Source organism: Paroedura picta, unplaced genomic scaffold, assembly GCF_049243985.1.
Source record: "Paroedura picta isolate Pp20150507F unplaced genomic scaffold, Ppicta_v3.0 Ppicta_v3_sca19, whole genome shotgun sequence".
NCBI classification, from domain to species: domain Eukaryota; kingdom Metazoa; phylum Chordata; class Lepidosauria; order Squamata; family Gekkonidae; genus Paroedura; species Paroedura picta.
The window spans coordinates 833,951-858,928 of record NW_027518616.1 but is presented as its reverse complement, the minus strand read 5'-3'; the positions used below and the strand labels follow the sequence as shown (position 1 = coordinate 858,928).

General features: G+C 44.8%; 1 protein-coding gene across 1 annotated transcript in view; it reads right to left on the bottom strand.

The window, feature by feature from the left end:
- The window catches only part of LOC143828164 (calcitonin gene-related peptide type 1 receptor-like), a 150,681-nt gene that overhangs the window by 70,019 nt on the left and 55,684 nt on the right, over positions 1-24,978 (bottom strand).

Below are 24,978 nucleotides of genomic sequence, written 5' to 3'. Positions count from 1 at the left end.
TACAGAAAGTGAACTTCAAAATCAGTTAACTGCAAGCCTTCTCTAACACTGTTGTTGCAATTGTTTTGGGTTGACAATGGCAGATTTCACTTTGCTTAAATTGGTCACCAGAGAGGCTTGTAAGATATGGGCAAGTTAACTACATTTCACATCCATTCTACCATATCCAAGAGGGCAACATTTCATTTTGATGCACTAAATTAACAACAAGCATTCAGGTAATCAAGGTGACAATATGGTTGGAATTTCTACCAATTATGTGATCTGCGGTTCTGTGAACACACCCAGAATCAAAACTCAATAGTCATGCATGCCAGAAGAAAGGTTTTAAATAATGGATTACTCCATGATATGATTCTCTTTCTCTTTGTTCTACAGTGGTGATTGATGAGTAAAACTATGTGGAATATTTTTTAAAGCAGATGAATTTGGTGCTACCGATCTCTTACTGACAGGATTATTCCTGGGCCAGGAGAGACAAGAGGTAATGTGGTCAAACAAGGGCCAAGGAAAAAAGCACTAAGAACAGCAAAACAATGCGATGTATTTGCCTAAGATCCCTCCGTGCCCACTCCTGGCTCGACCCCAAAAGTCTTCTGGTATTTCCAAACTAAACAGTGGCAAAAAAGGCACATACATTTTGACATTAATGAAAACGAACGGTGAAACCAAGTATTTTAAGCCCATCTGTTCCAACGTTCATTTTTTTGTTCCCCAGACATAACCACTTGTCTGTCCCCAACCCCAATACATAAGGAACACGAAAGCAGCTCAGCGGGGGACAACTCAATAAGAAAGCATTTATTTCCTCCTGATCTCCACGAAAGGATTAGAGCTTGAAAAAGAGTGCTGCTTTTTCTCACCTTATTCCAACCCTGAGTGCTACAATACAATCCTGAAGAGTCATTGGAGTTCAGGAATAGATTCCAGGCTCTTGGGTGGGGAGAGGAGGAACCAAAACAAATCAAAGATTGAGTGAAGAGGGCATGGGGATAGAAGAAAATGACATAGGAATGAAAAGGAAGATGTTGGCCATTGGTGACTCTCGGCTGAGGAGTATGGAATGTCATATGGCTAGGCTTGACCCCCTAGTCTGAGAGGTGTGTTGCTTGTCAGGGGCAAAGATTAAAGGTATTATGGACTGGATGCCAAAACTGATCAAACCTACCGGTAAGAGGAACAAGTTGGAAGCAGAAGTTAATGGAGGTGAATCAATGGCTGCATTGGTGCTGGCAGATGGTATTTGAAGTCTGGGATCACAGGTTCGGTCTTCTAGAAGAAGGCCTGCTAGCACATAATGGACTTCACTTATCAAAGTTGAGGAAGAATGTGTTTGGCAGAAACCTGGGGAGATTCATCAGCTTTAAACTGACACCACAAGGGGAAAGGAGGGGTCCAACATAGGGATTCTAATAAAGGAGAGCAAAAAGAAGTGACCTAGAAAGGTCAGGTCGAATGAAACCAAAGGAAAAAGGCTTCAGGTGCTTATATACCAATGCCTGAAGTATGGGCAATAAGAAAGAAGAACTTGAGCTTCTCATGCAGACAGAGCAATATGATTTAGTAAGCGTTACAAAGACTGGGTAGAATGATTCCCATGACTGGAATGTAGTAGTGGATGGATATGAGTTGTTCAAATAAACCAGAAAAGGTTGAAGAGGACGTAGAGTGGTGCTATGTTTAAGGAGAGGGCTTGCCTGTCAAGAAATACTAGAGGAGGAGAGTGATATTCCAGTGGAAAGTATCTGGGTGAAGATAAGGGTGGGAAAAACAAAGAGAATTTCCACACGTTAGCTAAAATAGCGTCATGCCCACGGAATGGCAAAATGTGAAATAATATCGCGCCTCCCTGGCCCTCCTCACCTTTTTTCTTTTCTCGTCTTTGTCTGCCATCTTTTCACGCATCTGATGCTGGAAAAGGCAGAAGAAAGCAATGCGCCTTATACGTGTTATGCTTCCGCCTGACAAACAATCCGGACAACCAATGCCCTTCCTCCATATTTTAAAGCAGTTTAAAGGTCCCACAATACCTGCTATTTTTTATTATTCAAACGTATCCATTGCAATCCCTATGCATGGAATCATAGATGCATAGTGCTTTTGAACGCCACTTTCAAGAGTGTGCCACAAACAAATCTTTATTTGTCTTTATTCACCACTCGGGGGCCCCCTGCCACCTTCTCTGCCCCTGCCACATCTGTCTCCATTCAAGGTCTTTTATTTCTGGCATTGCCTACACGCATGTTTGCCTATTCATTACCCCATGCATGAAGCCATTTTTAAAAAAGAAATTCCTGTCCTTGGGAGAGGGAGGTGGGCGTGAAGGTAGGATGATACAGACGACTCAAATTTCAAATTTATTTTAATACAGCACTGCGGCCAGATAAAACAGATAGCAAGGAAAAAACATTTCACAGCAGAACATTGCATAATCAGGGAGCCAGTACAAAATTTAAAATTTATAAAATTGTGTAATTGATGGGTACCTTATAAAAAATGCATAGTAAAATTCCTCTAAAAATATTTTCTTAAGCTTAAGTTGTCTTTCCCATGTGCTAAACACATGCGCACAAAATTTGGCAACCTGCTTGATAATATGGCCCCTACTATTCCACAGGAGGAATTTTACTTTTTCTTTGTTTGACCTGTTGGAGGAATCCATGAGTAATGGGAGGATGAATTTATTTCTTACGAGGATGTGTTCGATTGACTCTATCTCCCCGGAATAATAGGGGCAGAGTCTTTCAGCTACAGATGACTCTAGCAAACTTGAGCCTCCATACCTTTCTTCTGCTGGTAGCCTGCTGGTTGCTCTCTGCTGCCCTCCCTGAGCAGTTTGATAGAACATCCAGGCAACAAGGCCTTGTAATTAATTACAGTCTCCCTGATGTGTGCTGGAAAAATAACTCTGCTAATGATCCAGAGTCAACAACTGTCTGACCTGCCTGGCCAATGATTTCATTTTTCAAATGGTGGAAGAACCTACAAGAGGCTCAGCCATAACTTAATGCTGAGAGGCAAGAGTCGGTGAATGGGGTGAATGAGGTGGGGCAAGAGTTGGTGGAGTAGGGTGAAAGAGATGGGGACCTTAGGGAGAAGTGACCATGTCGTCCTAAAATTTCTTTTGAGATGGGGGGGGGGGGGGCAAGAAAGTTCATAGTCAAATAAGCCTGTTGTGGAGCAGACTTTGATGAACTCAGACATGATGAGAGTCATCTCATGGACAAGAATGCTGGAAGAGAAAGAAGCAAGTATAGGGTGAATTCTCCTCAAACGAGCCATTGCATGTTCAAGCCATCAAGACAGAAACATGGTAAGGGACCCAAGAATCCTATTTTGATGAACAGAAGAAAAAGGAAATATTTCAAGAATTAGAGGAAAGGACAGACCTCTAAAGAAGAGTGGCTGCAGGTTATTAGACACTGCAGGGTCAAGTCTGCACTCTGCTTTTTATCGCCCGAATAAACCCCTCCCCTCTGCACTGTATTCAATTTTTATTTTAGGCACTTTAAATTTTTCCTCTGCAACATCCGTGATTGATCCACAGTGACCCTACCTTCCCCCCTCGATATCCAGGAGCAGATATAAGTCGCTAGCTTGGTGTAGTGGTTAGAAGTGCGGACTTCTAATCTGGCAAGCCGGGATTGATTCTGCACTCCCCCACATGCAGCCAGCTGGGTGACCTTGGGCTCGCCACAGCACTGATAAAGCTGCTCTGATCAAGTAGTAACACCAGGGCTCTCTTAGCCCCAACTACCTCACAGGGTGTTTGTTGTGGGGAGAGGAAAGGGAAGGCGACTGTAAGCCGCTTTGAGACTCCTTTGGGTAGAGAAAAGTGGCATATAAGAACCAACTCTTCTTCTATTTTTGAAAAACTGGCTTTGAAAGCCCCAGTGTACGTGTAGATCCGTTGTGTTTTGCCAGATTAACTTCCTGCCCAATGCCTCCAATGCTGACATAGCAAAGCAGCCTTCCCTGATTGGCCAGGCTGTCATTTCAAAGACTTCCTGGTTCCCTGTTGCAAGACTTTCCTCCCAAGACTTATTTTTGCCCCGTTTTAAAGTTTTAAAGATATTTGCCTTGTTCTCCGTAGGGCTGCCGCCACCTCCCCACCTTGTTCAGGAAAAGAGAGAAACAAACAGGTTCATCCTGCAGTTGGCTCCTCCCCCATCTTATTCTGGCTTGACATTCAAAACCCAAGAAATAAAGCACTCTCATTTAATGGTGGACCCCTTTGCTTGTTCAGGAAAATAAACATAAACAAGTAGCTTTGAGACCACCACTCCCTCCCCGCTTTGAGCTTCCCCAATCAAGTGCAGAACACTTTCTGTTTCAATTTGGGGGATAGGAAGGAGGAAGACCCAGGTTCAAATCGATCTGAATTCGGCAGGATTGACACGGGAAGAACAAAGTAAGTGCGGAACCATCCCAGGTCAGCCATCAGAAGCCAAAGCTGGGAGTGAGCAGAGACTGGCCAGGGAAGTCCACTGTAACAAAAAAGTGGGTAAATGAGAACAAGATGCAATTCAATAAGGATAAGTTCAGAGTTCTATATCTGGATCACAAAAATGAGAATCATGCATACTGGATAGGAGATATACTTCTAGGTAGCAAGATCTTGGAGTATTTGTGCACTGTAAGCTAAATATAAATTGACAGTATGATCCAGCAGTAAAAAGTACAAATGTAGTTTTGGGCTGCATCATCACAGTGAAATTTCAAGATGTCATATCTCACTGTACGTTGCATTGGTCAGACCCTACCTGGAGTCCTGCGTGCAGCTCTGAAGGCCTCACTTCAAAAAGGAGGTGGACAAAACGGAGAGGGTACAGAGGAGAGTGACGAGGATTATCAAGGGCCTGGGGATCAAGTCCTATGAGGAGAGGCTGAGGGGAATGTTCAGTCTGGAGAAGAGGAGATTGAGAGGGGACCTAATTGCTTTCTTTTAGTATTTGAAATGTTGTCGTTTGGAGGAGAGCAGGGAGTGGTTCCAGTTGACAGCAAAGAATAGGACCCACATTAATGGATTTAAATTATGTATGGAATGGCTAGATATTAGGGAAAACTTTTTCACAGGTAGAGGAATTCAGCAGTGGAATTGGCTGCCTAAGGAGGTAGTGGAGCTCCCATTCACTGGCGGTCTTCAAGCAGCAATTGGATGCTTTGGGCTGATCCTGCATTGAGGAGGAGGCTGGAGTATAGCCCCTTCCAACTTTATGATTCTAGCCATCTCTGGGAAGCATTTCAAATAGAGTCCAGTAAAAGTTGGGACCCGAATCACATCTCTCTCTCTCTCTCTCTCTCTCCCTCTCTCTCTTTTTTTTGGGGGGGTCCTGCTTATTCAGCATAGTAGCTTTGGTCCACATGAAGATAGAAGAAACAAGTAGATTGTTAGTTCTGCCATTTTTCTTTCACTTGATTGTTACATGAATCAGCTGCCTTGCTATAAATGGTCAAGGGTTTTAACATTATTACAACCATTCAGTCTTACTCAACAAGTACTGTACTTGAGATTCAAACAGCTTCTCCCCCTTCTTCAAATTGTTCCTTTCCAGAAGACAGCCTGATGAAAGTACACAAACAACTGGCTCCATGGATACTACTTTCGACAAACAGAACTCTTAAAAATATAGGCATTGTAAAACACACTAGGGTTGGAATATGTTGTAAACAGTCCACTTGTACACACACACACACACACACACACACACACATATATATATATATATATATATATATATATATATAATAACCCTTCCATAACCCATATATAATATAACCCTTCCAACTCTATGTTTCTATGATTCTAAAAGTAAGTTTAGTTGATTTTAATAGGCCTTTCTCCAGAGGAAGTTGCAACAGAATCACAGAATCAGAATCACAGAATCATTCCAACTCTAAGTGGCCATACAGGCCATCTAGTCCAACCCCCTGCTCAACACTGGATCAGCCCTAAGCATTCTAAAGCATCCAAGAAAAGTGTTTATCCAACCTTTGCTTGAAGTCTGCCAGTGAGGGGGAGCTCATCACCTCCTTAGGCAGCCTATGCCACTGCTGACCTACTCCAACTGTGAAATTTTTTTTCCTGATATCTAGCCTATATCGTTGTACCCTTGTAGTTTAAGCCCATTACTGTGCGTCCTTTCCTCTGCAACGGACACAGCATCCTGCCCTCCTCCAAGTGAAAAGCTTTCAAATACTTAAAGAGGGCTATCATGTCCCCTCTCAACCTCCTTTTCTCCAGGCTGAACATTCCCAAGTCCCTCAACCTATCTTCATAGGGCTTGGTCCCTTGGCCCCAGATCATCCTCGTTGTTCTCCTCTGTACCCTTTCAATTTTATCTACGTCCTTCTTGAAGTGAGGCCTCCAGAACTGCAAACAGTACTCCAGGTGTGGTTTGACCAGTGCCGTATACAATGGGACTATGACATCTTGTGATTTTGATGTGATGCCCCTGTTGATACAGCCCAAAATGGCATTTGCCTTTTTTACTGCTGCATCACACCGCCTGCTCATGTTTAGCTTACAATCCACAAGTACCCCAAGGTCTCGTTCACACACAGTGTTACCTACAAGCGTATCCCCCATCCGGTAGGCATGCTTTTCATTTTTCTGACCCAGATGCAGAACTTTACACTTATCTTTATTAAATTGCATCTTGTTCTCATTTGCCCATTTTTCCATTGTATTCAGATCTCGTTGAACTCTGTCTCTATCTTCTGGAGTATTTGCCAGTCCTCCCAATTTGGTGTCATCTGAAACTTGATGAGTAGTCCCTCCACCCCCTCATCTAGATCAGTAATAAATATGTTAAAAAGTACCGGGCCGAGCACCGAACCCTGAGGTACCCCGCTACTCACCTCCCTCCAGTGTGATGAAACACCACTGACAACAACTCTTTGAGTGCGGTTCTCTAACCAATTCCCTATCCACCTAACTATCTGAAAATCCAGATTGCAGTCCTTCAATTTATCCATCAGAACATCATGGGGAACCTTATCAAAAGCTTTACTAAAATCCAAGTAAACGACATCAATTGAATTTCCACGATCCAGCAAACCTGTCACTTGGTCAAAAAAGGAAACCAGGTTGGTCTGACAGGACCTGTTGGAGACAAATCCATGCTGACTTCCTTGGATCACCAAATTGTCCTCCAGATGTTTGCAGATCGTTCCCTTTAATATCTGCTCCATTATCTTTCCCACAACAGAGGTCAGACTCACTGGTCTGTAGTTAACCTTACTCTAGTTTTACTCATATTGTATTATTTTGATTTTATTGTATTGCTTCCCTTCCAGTCAACAGCTAGTCATACAACAGATGTAAGAGGTCAACCACATGGAAGGGGATGTACACTACCAAAACATGACTGGGACAGCTGGAACTCATGTTTGCCTCTCTCTTTTTCCTATGCACTGCAGAACCGTCCTGCCAGGCTCAACAGATGTTTCTCCTTTCATTCTTCCCCTTTTCTTTCCTCCCAAGAGAAATTGCCAAAAACTTACCATGCATACTCCAACAAAAGGCAAGGTGTTCCATCTGTGACATTTGCCTACAGCTCGTTGTCTTTTAATTTTAGGACACCATTTTCTGGAACAAATAAGGACAGGCTCCAATGCTTGGCTTTGGAATGGGAACATCTGCATGCAATCTCACATTTTATCGGTTGATATTGACTGCACTGTGAGTGGTGTACAATTGATTCTGTAATGTTTTTCTTTAAATTATATTTACTTTCTGCAACTGGAAATAAGGAGAAATGTTTGATACCAATGTAAATATGAAACCTAACCAAGCTCCCATAGTTAAGGTTGCCAGCCTCCACGTCAGACCTGGGGATCCCAGACTACAGAGCATTAAGAGACCTGAACCCAGGATCTCTTGGAAGGAAGCAAGTCAAGCAGGATAAACCCTCAAAAGTCTGAGGCGTGAGTCTTCACAGGCAAGGGTAGCACTGTCATCAGTCGCCTTCCACTAAACTGGCAGAAGCCAAGGGACTAAATCTCAGGCTCTCCTGGAACTAAAAATCAAGAAAGTCACTCTTGTAACTTAAGACGCTTACAAGGTGAGTTTCGCAAAATCTATTAATTTGGTAGCTGTAGCCAACAAAGTCTAAAATACTGGATTCAGAATGATGCCTCTGGAATCCAAGAATCCCCCCAAATAGGACTTATTTTAAAATTGTACAGAAATAGTCAATTGAGTGAAGATAAAAATAACAAAGTTAAAGGTCTAACTAAGCACATTTGCATGTACTTTTTCAAGAACCGGATGCAATCAAAGGAAGACTGAGTCCAATAAAGTGAGTCAGTAAGACCCACCTAAAACAAGAAATGTCCCAAGGTCAGATGTAAACCAAACAAAGGGCATGTTAATTATTAATGGCAGACACTTTCCCAGTTGTGAAAAGAAGAAATGAAAGGAGACGAATTGGCTGCCCCATCCGTCTCCACCCAAGTGTGGAAGCATCCCTGCAAGTGACAAGCTGTGCTGGCAAGTTATCTTGTCCTGAGACCAGAGAGTTAGATTTAAAATTACATATTACTAGAATCATATTACAGTCACGTTGCCACATATAAAATAAAATAAAATAAAAAGAAGAGGGGATTGTAAGGAATGTAGATATAAGAGTTGAATGAGGTTAGCATGCACAGTGAAATTTAAAAAAAAAATCTATGTCCTTGTTTTGAGTGTTGTACTAACTTGCATTTCTGCAATTTTTATCCAGTAGATATTGTAACTGATGATGTGCTAAAATGTTTTGAGTTGAGAACTATATATAAGCACTAGTGGTGTTCTGTGACGGTCTCTTTTGGGTCTTTCTTCCAACAGTTTTTCTCTTGGTATTCTTCTGGCTTTGTTAGTCTGTTTCTTGACATCATTAGGCGTGTACTTTAGTTTCAAGACAGTTTACTGTGGATCCTTCAGGTGGGAATCTCTGTCTGTGGGATTGGAGCAGATGCGATTGTAACGTAGGGGCTGGCTGTATACAATGGATTGTTTGGTATGTTGAGGATGGTAGCTAGTGGCATGCAAGTATGTTTGTCAGTCAGTAGGTTTTCGGTAAAAGGTGGTTTCTAGGCATCCATTGTTTATTTTTACAGGAGTATCCAGAAAATGTATTTCTTGCATAGATTGGTTCATTGTCAGGTTGATGGTGGGGTGAAAGACACTGTATGCCTGGTTCTCTTTCCCAAGTACCAGGGGGAAAACCTTTTCTCGCACACAGATAAACCCCCAATCTCAAACAACTCCTCACCCACAACAATGCAACATCTAATTTGAACATGGACACTGGCTTACAACAAATCCAGATGCCAACTTTGCTGCCACTTACATTCCAATAACACAATCACTGGTCCGAACAATAGCAGCTGCACCATCAAAGGCTTATTCACTTGCTCATCTTCTAACACTGTATATGCCATTAATTACCAACAATGACCCTCTGTTCTCTACATAGGGCAAACAGGTCAAACTCTCCGCCAAAGGATTAATGTACATAACTCTGACATTGAAAATCACAGGACTGAAAAAAACAGTAGGGGAACACTTCAACCTTCCAGGACATTCAATAAGTAGCTTAAAGTAGCTGTTTTGTTGCAAAGGAACTTCAAGAACTTCAAGAACAGACTAGAAAGGGAGATTGCCGAAATGCAAGTTATTACAACACTCAAAATAATAGCATACCCTGGACTCAACAAGGACATGGGTTTTTTTATCTCACTGTGCATGCTAACCTCGTTCAACTCTTATATCCCCATTCCTTACAATCCCCTCTTCTTTTTATTTTATTTTATTTGGGACAATGTGACTGTAATGTGATGTTAGTAACCTGTAATGTAATTTTGACTCAAACTCTCTGGTGTCAGGACAAGATAACTTGCCAGCACAGCTTGTCACTTGCAGGGATGCTTCCACACTTGGGCGGAGACGGATGGGGCAGCCAACTAGTCTCCTTTAATTTCTTCTTTTCACAACTGGGAAAGTGTCTGCCATTAATAACTTACGTGGACAGTTTTATTTCTCCACTGTTTTTGTGAACTACAACTGAACTCAAAAGGACTGAATAGCTGTTTTAGCAAAGTATTATCATATTGCATAATCTGTAATCGTTAACATTATAATAAAGAGGGTAAGGGTTCCTAGGAGGGGTTGTCCTGTTTACTGGCCAATCAGGTCACCTGTATGGTTCCTGGCTGTGTCCTCTTCCATCCTGATTGTCTGTCTGCGCAGCAGCCGCTCAATCAGCATGCATGTCCCACCCCTGATCATCTCATAGTTTTTTTCACCACACAGTTCTTTTAGTTCATTGGAGTCCATCGCCCAGTGTGTTAGGCACCCATGCCAGCTAGCCCCCAACCCCTTTTCAGGCTTACTGTGAAAGAAGCCTCTAACAGCCACTAACTGAGCCAATGGAGGCATTTCTGAGAGTAATGCAGAGGAGTCTGGGTGTACTTGTGCTTTCCTTTTGAAGGGGGAATGCTTTCCCTTTCTGCCTAACCGCTGGCTGACAGAAAACCCTCCTCAACTTAAAATGCTCTGTCCGGCCTCGCTGCTGGAGGGAAGAAACAGCCAAATCATGTGTATTTCTTCTTTGCGAATCTTTGTAGATTTGAGGCCTACCACTCAGGGTGGTTGTGCAGATGAAACTGGATGCTGTTGCAGAGGTTCTTTTGCCTCCTGTTTCATCTGCACAACAACCCTGTGCAGCAGGCCTCAAGTGTTTCAACTCCACAACAACCTGCATAGGAGGCCTTAAAAGTTTCTTCTGTGCAATAACCCTGTCCAACCTCCAAAGCAGCCCATTCTGCCTGGGGAGATGATCTTTATAGTCTAGACTATAGAGACGAGCTGAAATTCCATGAGCTCTCCAGGCCCCACCTGGAGGTTGGCTACCCCTGGGTTGGAAATATTCCTGGAGGTTTGGAGGAGGGGCTTAAAATGGTACAATGCCTCAGAGTCCACCCTCCAAAGTAGCCATTTTTGCCTGTAGAGCTGATCATTATAATCTAGAAATGAACTAGCAATATTAGAGACAATGGCAGAGTCCTGCAGACTGAGGTTGGGAGGAAGTGGTGCGGGTGTGGCCCTCCTGGGCTATGAGCTTTTGCCAGCCCTTACCAGCAACTGTTTGTATTTTGGGGCACAGACCAGCATGGGTCTTGTGAGTCTGGAAAGTGCAGGAAGATCTAAATAAATCAAGAATATCTACAGCCTGAAGCTGTAAATGGTGAACAAGTAAATGGCTGGAGAGACAAAGGAACTGGGGTGACTTTTCTCAAGCTTGGCCTAGTAAGTAAAAATTAGTATTTACCAGGAAAGTCCTAAAAAATCAAAGGCATAAGTGGGCCAGAATTTAAAGTGCAGTTAGCTTTACAGGAAAGTAGACAGTGAGACTTCGGGGGGAACTAGATGATCCACGAAGAGCCTCTTGTGGAGCAGGGTGATAAGGCAGTTGACATGCTGTCTGAAGCTCTGCCCATGAGGTTGGGAGTTCAATCTCAGTAGCCGGCTCAAGGTTGACTCAGCCTTCCATCCTTCCGAGGTCGGTAAAATGAGTACCCAGCTTGCTGGGAGGTAAAATGGTAATGACTGGGGACGGGAATGGCAAACCACCCTGTATTGAGTCTGCCAAGAAAACCATAGAGGGTGTCACCCCAAGGGTCAGACATAACTTGGTGCTTGCACAGGGGATACCATTACCTTTATATGATCCACTTTTATTAGGCAAGGACATGGCTTTAAAGACAACAACAGGTGCTATTGGACTCAATTGTTGTTAAACATAAAAAGAGCTGTGCTGGATCAGAGAAGTGGTCTATCTAATCCACCATCCTATCTCACATAGTGGCCAACTAGTTTCTCTGGAGTAGGTTTTCTCAACTAGGTTTTATGAAACCTTGGGGTTCTTTTTAATGCCTTGTAAGGGTTTCCTAAATGGGCGGGAGTTAAATATTATATATATATAAATTATAATTTATTAAATATTTTCGGTAATATGACCGTATGTGGTCATGTTGCCCCTCCCCCTCCTAAAATAGCCAATGATGGGGAGGGGCCCCAGGTGGGCATGTTCACAGTTAGGCTTCCTAATCATATTCTGCATGATTATGCCACTTCTGGGGTTTCTCAAAGCTTGAGAAATGTTTCCGGAGTTTCTCAACAGTAAAAATCTGGAGACATCACTGCCAGTCTACCCCTGAACACCGCAGGGAGAGGAGGTCAGTAGGGCTGCTGAGAGGGATAAAAACAGAGGCTTGGACAGGCTGTGCCAGCTCTTTTCACCCCAAGGCTGTCCTAACCATCATGTCCAACTGTAACTTCCTTCACTTTGCCTCAGAACCCTGACAGAGCTGGCAGGAGGCTGGTGAGTTCTCTCCCTCCCCCCTCCCTTCAGGCCTGCTGCGAAGGAGCTGCTGACAGCCCCTGACTGAGGGGAGGGGGGCATTTCCGAAAGCAACGCAGGGGAGTCTGAGGGCTTGGGTGTGGGCTTTCCTTTTCAGGAGGGGGAACATTCCCCTTCTGCCAAACAGTTGGCTGACAGGGAGGCCACATAAAAGCCCCTTCTCACTTAAAATACTGCTCAAGCCGGGGGTTAAACACAGCCAAGCCATGTGTATTTCTTTTTTGCAACTCTCTGCAGATTTGAGGCCTACTGCACAGCATTATTCTGCAGACGAAACTGGATGCTGTTGCGGAGGTTCTTTTGTCTCCTATTTCACCTGCACAACAACCCTGTGCAGTAAGCCTCAAGACTTTCAATTCAACAACAACCTCTGTGGGAGACCTTAAATGTTTATTCTTCACCACAACCATGTCCAAAGCAGTCCTTTCTGCCTGGGAAGCTGATCTTTATGGTCTGTAGATGAGCTGTAATTCCAGGAGCTCTCCAGGCCCCACCTGGAGGTTGGCTATCCCTGGGTTCAAAATATTCCTGTAAGTTTGTAGGTGGGACTTCAAAATCATACAATGCCTCAGAGTCCGGTCTTCAAAGGAGCCATTTTTGCCTGCAGAGCTGATCATTATAATCTAGAGATGAGCAGTGATCTAGATACTACGGTAGAGGCTTGCAGACTGCAGTTGGGAGGGAGTGGTGCGGGTGTGTCCCTCCTGGGCTACGGGCTATGGCCAGTCCTTACCAGCAACAGTTTGTATTCTGGGGTGCAGACAAACAGACCAGCATCAGTTCTGTAAATCTGGAAAGTGCATTAAGATCTAAATAGAGAATACTTACAGCCTGAAACTGTAAATAGTGAACAAGTAAGTGGCAGGAGACACATGGGAACTTAAGTGACTTTTTTCAAGCTTGGCCTGGCAAATAAAAAAAAACAGTATAAAAAACCTTCATCTTGACTGCTATGCCCAGCAACCCTATCCTCTTCTTAGGGTTGCCAACTTCCATGTGAGGCTCTCTACCCCACCTCCCTCAAGGGGAGTCTGCTAAGGGGAGAGGAAGACGATTGGAAACTGCTTTGAGACAACTGAGGGCTACTGGGTCACTGTGGCCCATTCCCAGTTCTCTCAGACCTCTCACAGCCCCACATCCCTCACAGATTGTCTATTGTGGAGAGACGAAGGGAAAAGGTATTTGTAAATCGCTTTGAGACTCCTTTGGGTTGTAAACAACAGGGTACAAAAATCTAGTTCTTCTTCTAAGCAACCATGAAAGAAGCATGTGGGCACATAACATTTTATCAACAGTGAAAAAATGGAGACAGGAGGAGTAGAATAGACACCTATGTACTGTGACTACCCCATGTGTATTAGAGCAGGGGGACATTTGGGTGTCTGTGGCCTAATTCACACAAGGGAAATGACGCAAAACTGGGAGGAATTGGTTGCCATCTAATCTTCCCCTAAGAAGAGTCTCCAGTGTGATTTCCCCTTCACATATCTGAAGACATGGCTCTGGAAAGATCATCTGTAACCACTATGCCACAATTCCCAAAGGTCAGTATTCTCCCACACTCAACAAACATTCCAAACCACAGGTTCTTGACCCTGTTTTTCACTAACCAAAGGAGTCTCAAAATGGCTTACTATTGCCTTCCCTTACTCTTTTGATGCCAGAAACCCAGAAAGAGCTCTGAGAGAACTGCTCTGTGAGAACAGGTCTGGCAGATGAACCAAACAGTGCCCCCCAGGCCAGCAAACCAGAGGAGAACAACAGTACCTGAAGTTGGCAACCTACTACAAGTACAACAGCTACCCAACTGGGAGAATGGACTACTCTAACTACAGCTACAGTGCCCCACCCCCGAACAAATACTGAAATAAAGAATTGTGAAGCTGAACACTGAAAGAAAGAACTGTAAAAATCAACTTTTAAAAGAAACAAAACCCCAAGAAGAAAAGGCAAACAATGCTGCCCCTCAGATAAAAGAAGAAAAACGAGGAGAAAAAAACAGTAAATCCTAAAGCACCCCCAAAACCCACCCCACTCACAGAAACCAAACAAATAGTTTGGAAGAAGTGATTGAGAAGAGGAAAAAGTGGAGGCCAAAGGAAAAAAAAGATCAGAGTCCCTCAGTCAAATCGTTGATGTCCTACAAACTCAGCTTGCAGTACACATTTGCAAAAGGCAATGCAACTGTTGGCTGGCTGGAGCAGGCTTTTATTTCAATTTCCGTATATGCCCGCATATAAGCCGAGGAAGGCTTTTTACTGTGAAAAAGGTGCTGAAAAATAAGGCGTATACACGAGTATATATGGTATATTGCTACACCTCCTCCCTTCTTTACTTGTCTGTCCCTTTTGAATAGATTGTACCACTCAATTCTAATATTCCCACCAAGTTTCTATAATCCCTATTAGGTCATAGTCCTCTTCCTCTATTAGGACTACTAGTTCCTCCTGCTTCTTTCCCATAATCTGTGCATTGTAATCCATCCTTTGTGTGCCCCATGGTTATGGCATTTGAACTTCCTTGCAAGTTAGTAGTTCCCTTCTTATGTGCCATTCCCTGTAGCTTTGCAATCTTCCCCTCTTCAGTTCTTGCAATCATACCAGGTTCTGAATTTGACATCTCACTCCCCCTTTGGATTAAGTTTAAAGCCCTCTTCACCAGGTGTGCAAAGGTTCTCCCAAAAATACTTTCTCTATCCCTTGTGAGGTACACACCATTGCCTGATAGTAGCCTCTCATATTGACGTCATAGACCATGATCCAGAAATCCAAACCTTTCCCGAGGACACCAGTGACGTAGCCAGTCATTTACTTGCTCCCTTCCCAAGCCATGGCCACTTACAGGAAGGACTGATGAAAACACAACTTCCGCTCCCAGGTCCTTTACCTTTTCCCCCAGATCCACAAAGTCTTTCTGAATATGTTCCATGCTGTGCTGGGCAGTATTATTTGTTCCTACATGGATGAGAAGGAAGGGGTAATGATATGTGGGTTTAATGAGCCTATCCAGCCCTTCTGTGACATCCTTGATGCAACGGGTAGACAGCAGAGCTCTTGAGAAAACAAATCTGGTCTACCTACTTCGGCCTCTACATCTCTCAGCAGGGAATCCTTAATTACCAATATCTGTTTCTTTGTACCCTTTGGAGCAGACCTAGAAATCTCACCTGTGGGGGCCTGTGAGGTGTTTCTTGGGCTTTGTGGAGTCTGTGGGGGAGAAGTCCTAGAACTCTTACCTGTGGGGGCCTATGACTTGTTTCCTGGTCCCTCCAAGGTAGGTAATATCTGCACTACAAAATTCATAGCTTCCCTGTGGGACCTATAGATTAGGGCTTAGGTGGAGCCTTGGAGAAAGCAGGGCTTAGGAAGGGGAGAGATCTCAGTAGAGATGTGATGCCATTAAGGTTGTATGGAGATAATCCAGAGTGAGAACTGATCTCTGGACTACAGAGATCAATTATCTTGGAGGAAATGGCTGCCTTGGAGGGTGGACTCTATAGCATTATTCCCCATGGAACTCCTGCCCTTCCCCAAATCCCCCAAATCTCCAGGTATTTCCCATCCCAGTTTTGGCAGTCCTACATGCAGTGAACTGTCCTGCAAAGCTGCCATCTCCTCCTGGCCATGAAGCTGATGGTAATTTCTGCAGATCTCCAGGCTCCACCTGGCAGTTGGCAATCCTACTACAAACATATCCTTGAGTATGTCCCATTGGTTTTCCATTCTAATAAATCTCTGGGTTTGGCAGACACAGACTACAAGCTCTTTGAAAACACATCTCTTTTATTGAATCCAAGCACCAACCAAACACCAAAAAGCAAACACTAGAACTCATGGAGTGAATATACAATTCAGGCAGCCCACCAAGGAACATGATTGGCCCTGAATGGAGCCAACGGATTGTTCCATTATTACAGTCTCAAGCCTTCATTTGCATCGTGTCTTGAGGCACAGAGTCTCCATACACAAAACATATTCAGGAAACCACCGTTTCCTACCATGGCAGGCACGTCCAAAACACAAAGGCTGCTTCAACACAGATGTGTTGCTTTGCCTTTGCTTCCAAATTCCAGCACTTTTTTTTTTAAAGCATCCTCAGACCCCACATGGAGGCTGCCGTCCCTAATGCCCCTGTTAGTTACTGACATTTTTAAATACCTTGAGGCCACATTGTGGCACTCCTGCTTCCCCATCATATACCTTTTCAAGCGCCAAAGTACCTACATGGGAGGAAACTCCCCCCCCCCCAGCTGTTTCCCCACAGGAAGAAGTGCATGGTGGAAGGGGCAGGAATTCTGTCCTGCAAGCCTGATCAGGATTGGCTCTTTGTGGCATTTGTGGCAAAATGCCCTCCCCCCCCCCCCGATTGTGCCACTTCTGTGTTTTCTCAAAGACTGAAGAGTGTTTCAGGGGTTTCTCAAGGGTAAAAAAGGATGTGATGGAGTATGTCTTGGAATACTTTTGGTAAGATGAAAATTCTTCATTTTCAAAATATGTTGCAAGGTTTTGTACTTCAGTATACATAGCTCGCAAGAGTCCAAATATTAAATTATAAGGATTTGCATTTTAAAAAAACTGTGGATTTAAGTTTTATTTCTTCATATCATACATTTTTGATCATACAAATTTATTTTATCCAGAATTATAGACGTTATCCTTTTGTAAGCCAAACCCATTTCGAAAATATTTTATCTCTGGTCTGTAACCATAAATAAATGTGATCTGATCTGGTTAAGAACTGACTGAGGACACGGTGTTCTGTCTCAAATGATGGCAAAGCCATTTAAACTGAACTAACCTTTTCAGAAAACGGTTATCAATGCAACACCGTGTTTTTTCCGGTTTTAAAAACACATTCTCAGTAGACATTTAAAATAACTTTCTTTCCTGCTCAACCTGGTGCCAAGCACTTTAAAACACACACACACATCACTTTTAAAACAAAGGCTTGTTAAAAAAGAAATGCACTGTCATGCTTCAGAGACTTTAAACAGTACAGAGGAACATGTCCCAAATATTCACCCATACTAAAGGCAACACGGTTGTCTTACTGAGCAAAATGTGCCAGGAAAACAAAAGGGTTCTTTCTAAATGGACACTTCTTCCATTATCAGGACATCTCACTCAAAGATTCTATCCACTGATTATATTGTTAAGGCCCTCTTGGCCTGACATTGGCCTACAATTCCTAGCAACAGAAAAGACAAGCCCTGAGAAACTTCTGCTCCGCATCACCGAAATGAATGAGAACACTCTGACACCATGAGGCTTGGTCCATCTGCAAATGGAGTGCAGAAGGGATCTGGCCATTTTCACCCTTACCTCTGAAACTCCCTTCTCTATATGGTCTTGGAGTACTGGTCAAGTTAGGGTAATCTGTAGAAATTCGCGCTTTTGCTCTTGTACGAGCTTTTTCACCATTAAAAGAACTTGCTTCATTTGCAGCTGTAGTTTCTGCAGCTCCCCCACCCCACCCCTTTGCCACAGCTCCCACTGTATCCCAGAGGGTCTTCCAAAGGTTTAGAAGCAGGTTTTATTGACGCACAGGGAAATGTCTTCATTTACAGAACTGGACCTCGTACAGGTGAACTTCCCAGTGGATTGTACTCTTTGAAGAGCACTTGTATTGTATGTGCTAATTTCTTAGCATCTAAACAAGGGAAAACTATTCCTCAAGTTATGGGTCTCAAGCCCTGGCAGACAGCACTCTATTCTGCACATTACGGTGAAGGTTGCATTGTTTAAGGTTTTGCAACCTATCAGGACAAGCCTAGTTTACATTTGGAGTAGAAAAAATATCACCTCTAATACTGAAATGGGACCCAATGTGAAAACTGAAAAATCCACAAAATAGGGCCATCTTAGGATATGGGGAACATTTCTATAAACCCCGATTTACAGAAAAATTCAGTATATAAAAAACTGGGGAGGGGGGATTTAAAGACTGAGAAGCAATATCTGCATACAAAAAATGCCCACTTAAATCTTGTATGATGGCAGTCATTATTATGCCTAGCAACCACAAACAACATTTCCAATAAGGTAAGGAGCAGCCGGCGGGGGAGGGGAGGGAATGCAGTAAGAGGATTGGGAACGCACAGCAAGAGGTAAGCAAACGGGAGCTGGAGGGGATGGGGGATGATATTTCTCTTCCTTGTACTTCTGTGAAGACCACACATTCAGTCTTGTTCTTGATGCATAATGTATTGTGATGAGCACGATAAAGGCAAACACAGCTATACCATGGTTTTTATGGCTTTACTTTTATTGTGGGTAAATCATAGACTATGATATTGTCTGGCTTTTGATTAAAACTTTTGGCTCACCATCATGCTGTCTGGCTGCTCTCAACTATATGCAAACACAATGGAGCAGTTTATATGTAATGTAATAATTGCAGTGCCCTCATAAATCATGACCAGAACTACCACTTCATAGTAACTAGGCAATGAAAAGGGGTGGGGGTGACTCTCAGCCTTTCACCACATTTTAACTGAGTAAACTGAAGTGTTTGGATGGCTGGATTGCATTTGTGCAAATCAAAGAAGCTTAAAAGGGCGGGTCTACAAACTTGAGTGATTTCTCATACAAACCGATGCATCTATACAGCACTGGAGGCAAGGTGAAGTGTTAACAGAAGTCCTACTGGCACTATTTGCTCTGAGATACATCATTCACGGATATAACCCCTGAAAAAGCACATACTGACCAGCCCCTCAGAGGCATCTTCAGATAATCAACACGTTATACAAGTGGTCCCCGACCACCGGGCCGCGGCTCCCTCTCCCCGCCCCCCTGCAGTGAGAAACTTCCCAGGCCGCAAGCAAATCGGCCACAAGCAAAGCAGCCGATTACCGTGTGGCCCGGCAAGCTTCTTTTTGTTGGGGGGGGGAACGCGCGGCCGCAGGCCCAAACATGCATGTGCGGCAGGCCCGCTAATGCACATTTGCGCCATGCGTGGGTGCAAATGCGCACGTGTGGCGAGTTTGCGCATACATGACAGGGCCATGCATGCGCGTTTGCAGCCGTGCACTCATGCATGCGCACAATTGCCGCATATGTGCTTTTGCAGCCACACATGGCGCAAACGTGCATCCATAGACCTGCCGCGCATGTGCATTTGCGCATGAACGGCCACGCATGCGCGGCAGCCGGATCACCCTTCCCCCCACCGGTCTGCAGCATTAAAAAATTTGCGGACCACTCGTTATACCATTACCTCACAAAAATTTGTCCGGTCTGTAGTTGTGGATGACTGTGTGCCATAAGACATGTTATGGGGAATGGTGGGAAGTCCATTTCATCTTTTTATCATTGTCAGGAACATATCACCTCTAAGTTATTGGACAGGAGACCTCCAAGGTGTGCAAATCCACACTTTTGAGTTGGCAAATCCACAAAACTAGTGGGGGAAAACCACAACAACTCTGTTTGATTTGTCCACCTGTAGGGAGCATGTTGAGACTGAAGGCCGGAGGAAGATCTGAAGTGTTTGGCACATCTCAGTGAGGTCAAAAATACTAAGTAAACTAACTCAAGTATGGCTAGCTTTTTTCTCTCAGACCTTTTCTGCACCAGGAATTTGCTCTGATTCACCGCTCATCCGGAAGTGGGGCAAATTCCAAGTTCCACATGATGTTAGTGCCAACCCAGGGTTGTCCTAGGGACAGCCGGACTCAGGCCATCTTTTGTCCCAAAGCAAGGAAAAATAGATAAATATGTGTTCCCTTTTTCACCCTGGGTGTTAACAAGGCCTCTGTTGACACCCTTCTTAAACAAAAAAAAAAGACCCACGCCGTCCCAACAGTATAGCGGAACCTCGCTGCCCGGCTGCCATACAGGAGCACAAATCCTGGGCGGATTAAGTGCAATGGGTCAAACGCTCCCCCATGCAGGACTGGGAAGAAGCAGGGCAACCTGCCCTGGCTCAAACACCTGGTGGCAGGCCAGCGCAGAGCCTCCGTGCGGTAAGATACCCCAAAAATACGCACAATGAACATATCCCTTTCCTGGTCATTTGAGTACAACAGCTTTCCTTAAAAAGGAACATCCCTGCTCGCCCTGTTAAAATATTCATACAGGCGGGCACAGGCTTTCCACACACCATCCCTGAACATAACAGTAGAGTGTTAGTGGCAATAATGTGTGCAGGATGTAAACTCTAAGGCTAAATACCAGAATGAGGCTGACAACAAATACCTTGGACCATATCTCTGACTTCAGACTGGAACACCCTTGTGTTGTGCCTATCCTGCTAAGCAGCACACTATTAAGAGTTGCCTATGAATGGTATGAAGCTGGTAGCAGCCCCCAGCACACCTGGACCAGGTCTTCTTGGAGTTGAGTATTGTTCTGTGGCCACTGCCATGGAATTCTGTGATTTGCTTCAGTATTGGAGTGCTAAATGTGCCACTGGGGCTAGTCCTTTCAACCTCCTCACATAATATAAACAACTGTCACTCCTCTCCATCTCCCTCCCCCACTACAGCACTATCAATCTCCCCACCCTCTGTGGGAGCTCTTGGGTTCCATATAAATGTTCTTCCAAAGAGCAGGAGTGGTAACAGATCCCAATCCTGCCTTGTTCTTGGAGCAAGCAATCTATAAATGGGCTCCGTCATAACCTGAATCCTTCAGATGACATTCCGTTGCTGGAAAGACATCAGTCAACCATCTCTCTCACCATCTCTGCGGTTTCTTTATCCAAGTAGCTCTGGGGGGTAATGCACATTAACTGACGAGGCCTCTAGGCTTCCCCAGCTGTACCGGTTGTTTTATTCATAGAATCATAGAGTTGGAAGGTACCTCGTGGGTCATCTAGTCTACCCCCTGCACTATGCAGGACACTCACATCTCAATCACTCATCTACTGTAACCTGCCACCCCTTTGCCTTCACAGAATCAGCCTCTCCATCAGACGGCTATCTAGCCTCTGTTTAAAAATTTCCAAAGATGGAGAACCCACCACCTCCTGAGGAAGCCTGTTCCACTGAGGAACCGCTCTAACTGTCAGGAACTTCTTCCGGATGTTTAGATGGAATTTCTTTTGAATTAATTTCATCCCATTCATTCTGGTCTGTCCCTCCAGGGCAGCAGAGAACTATCTGCCACTCTCTGGATCCTGTTATGGAGAAAGGAACGTATCCATCTAAGAGCTGTGCCCCGTATCCCCATCCTAGCGAGGCAGCGGGCCAGCAGTTCATGATCGGCCACATCAAAGGCAGCTGACAGATCTAACAGAACAAGCACGGCTGATCCACCTTGATCCAGCTGGCAAAAGAAATCATCCATCAGGGCAACCAACACTGTGTCCACCCTGTGGCCAGGTCGGAAGCCAGACTGGTATGGATCAGGAGCCAAAATTTCATCCACGAATGCCAGGAGCTGCTCAGCCACAACCCTTTCAACTACCTTGCCCAGGATTGCCAAATATGAAACTGGGTGGTAGCTGGCCAGGTCCCACGGATCCAGCAATGGTTTCTTAAGGAGAGGGCGAACTACTGTCCCCTTCAACAGCTCAGGGAACTCCCTGGTAGATAGGGAGAGACTGATAATATCCCTGAGCTGACCTCCTATCTGGTTTGAGGAGCTAGGGCAGGCAGGGATCTAGGAGGCAGGTGGTAGTCCTGACTGACCCTAGCAGCCTGTCCACTTCAGGTAAAGAGAGCCGTCTGAACGTTATCTTCAAAGGCGGCCAACAGGCCTCCAGTTCATATGCTGTATTAATCATGGCAGGAAGGTCATGATGGATTGACAAGACTTTATCCACAAAATAGCTCGCTAATTACTCACAGCCAAGATCCAATTGATTAATATTCTGGCACCCTTCCTCGAAGGCAATCAGAGACCGAACTACCCTAAACAGTTGGGCCGGATGAGAGTTAGTGGATGCAATTTAAATAAACAAACAAACAAACAAATCCCCGTTTTGCTACTTTCACTGCTATCTCATACGGCCACAGAAGCGTTCAATAATTTGTTCTTGCTGCCTTGTTGCGAGTTTTCCGCCACAGTCACTCTAGTTGTCTCACTTCCCTCTTCTTCTCCTGGGGCCTGTTTGAGTCGAGGGCAGAGAGAATGCCTAGGGGCAATCTTGTCTATAGTGGCTGCCAAGCGGAACTGCCAGTCCTCTACTAGGGCCATCAACGAGACACCAGGAGGCATCGGGTCAACCTTTTTATCACCGGGGACCACTCGACGCTTGACAATTTTACTGAGGCCCACGGCCTTAACGCTCTCTGACTCTGGTTGCTATGGTAATGTTTAAACATCCCTTCAAAATAAGATACAGACACGCCATAACAATGAACATAAGGAACATTTTTAATCAATGGGAACCCTGAGCTTGTTTCTCTGCAACGAAATAGTCCCATGTGCGCCTGCCGGATCGTGGATGAAGTAAAGGGCTGGGGGGGGAGGCGTCCTTCGCGGCCCACCTCCAGTTAGTCGACGGACCACATGTGGTCCGCGGCCCACAGGTTGGGGATCGCTACCGTAGAGCATTCTGGAAACCAAGTGAATCTATAAGGCGGGGAAAAATATGCGTGGTGCCCAACTCGGGTAAAAAGCAAACTCCAGAGTCCAGCAGATACTGAAGCCCTAGAACTAGTATATGCAATCTTAGCACACTTCATTCATTCCCAAAGAAAATAAGAGCAATTTTGTAGGGGTTTTTATTTTGCAGGAATCCCCAAAGTTTTGACATTTTTGCAATGAAAATATTGAAAACACATCCCCAGCTTTGTTATGTCTTATATATCATACATTTTTATTCAAAACTTTGCCGTTAAAAGCCTTTCATTCATTTCAAACGTAGAAAGAAAAAATTGAAGATGCGTGCTCAAGAAAATGAGAGTACCCGTTGCCATCCCCCTCCATTTTTTCCTGCACCTTCACATTTTAAACAAATAAGTAGAGCATATACTTCAGCATACACACACACACACCATGGCTTCAAATTTTCTCAACATTTAATTATCTCATTAGGAACTCAGGACCCTCAACATGTTGTTATCCCCCTCCCACACCCCCGGTAATCCCTTGGCCTTATCATGTAATCTGGAGTTCTGGAGGCCTCACTTCAAGAAGGACGTAGATAAAATTGAAAGGGTACAGAGGAGAACAATGAGGATGATCTGGGGCCAAGGGACCAAGCCCTATGAAGATAGGTTGAGGGACTTGGGAATGTTCAGCCTGGAGGAAAGGAGGTTGAGAGGGGACATGATAGCCCTCTTTAAGTATTTGAAAGGTTGTCACTTGGAGGAGGGCAGGATGCTGTTTCCGTTGGCTGCAGAGGAAAGGATGCGCAGTAATGAGTTTAAACTACAAGTACAACGATGTAGGCTAGATATCAGGAAAAACATTTTCACAGTCAGAGTAGTTCAGCAGTCTAAGAAGGTGGTGAGCTCTCCCTGGATACACAAAGGTTGGATACACACTTTTCTTTGATGCTTTAGGATACTTTGGGCGGATCCTGTGTTGAGCAGGGGTTTGGACTAGATGGCCTGTATGGCCCCTTCCAACTCTATGATTCTATGAATCCGCCATGAGCTGGTAAGTTGAGAGTGATGGGAAATAAATTGAATTAATAAATTAATATGTTAATAAACAAAGTGATATTAGCCAGGAAAAGCTTTATACCATATACGGCCAACCTATGGCTCTCCAGATGTCCATGGACTATAATTCCCACAAGCCCCTGCCAGCATGAATATCTGGGGAACTCCAGTTTGCCCCCATCTCCTTGCTTTATACAATCCGGCAGGAAAACCAAAAGCTGTCCACTGGACCCGGTATGCAGACAGATACAGAGTGTTTCCATAATGCCAGCTCCAGTCCCCAAAAAGCAGACAGAACACTGGATGAATCTGGGTAATGTTCACAAAGTGAAGGTGTGGCTGTCAGAAAATCAAGAGGACTCAAGGACAAAGGTTTTTTATCTCACTATTCATGCTAATCTTGTTCAACTTGTGTATCCATATTCCTCATTATCTTTAACTGCTCCTGCGGAGCGGAATAAATAAAAGAGTAAGCCCTAAGGAGAAGGAGAAAGGGCGGGCTCTGTCCGGGATAAAAACTTGGAGGGCCCAATCAGGAGCCACTTCGCGGCTCCTGATTGGGCCCTCCGAGTGTCACTCCAGGGCCAAGCAGCCAATGGGGAGCCACACAGAGCGCGGCTTCCCATTGGCTGCTTGCCCCAGCCTCGCCTTGCCCGCCCGGGGACTCACCATGCACGAGGAGACGCAGCCTTCCCTGATGGTGAGTACTCCCGGTGGCTTCCCCTCACCCTTGCGAAAGGAGCAGAGACACAGCATTGCAGACGCCCCGTCCCTACTCCTTTCCCGCCTGGGGTCCCTTCCCACTGGCCATTCCCCACCGCCGCTTCCCCGCACCCAGACACACACGCACACACACACACACACAGCCTCACCAGCCAAACCCCCCTGGCCGCCCCCCCTCGCCCTGCCGCCGCTTCCCAGCGACCACAGACACACAAGCACGCACACACACACACAAAAACCCCCTGGCTGTCCCCCCTCGTCCTGCCGCCGCTTCCCCGCCCCCACAGA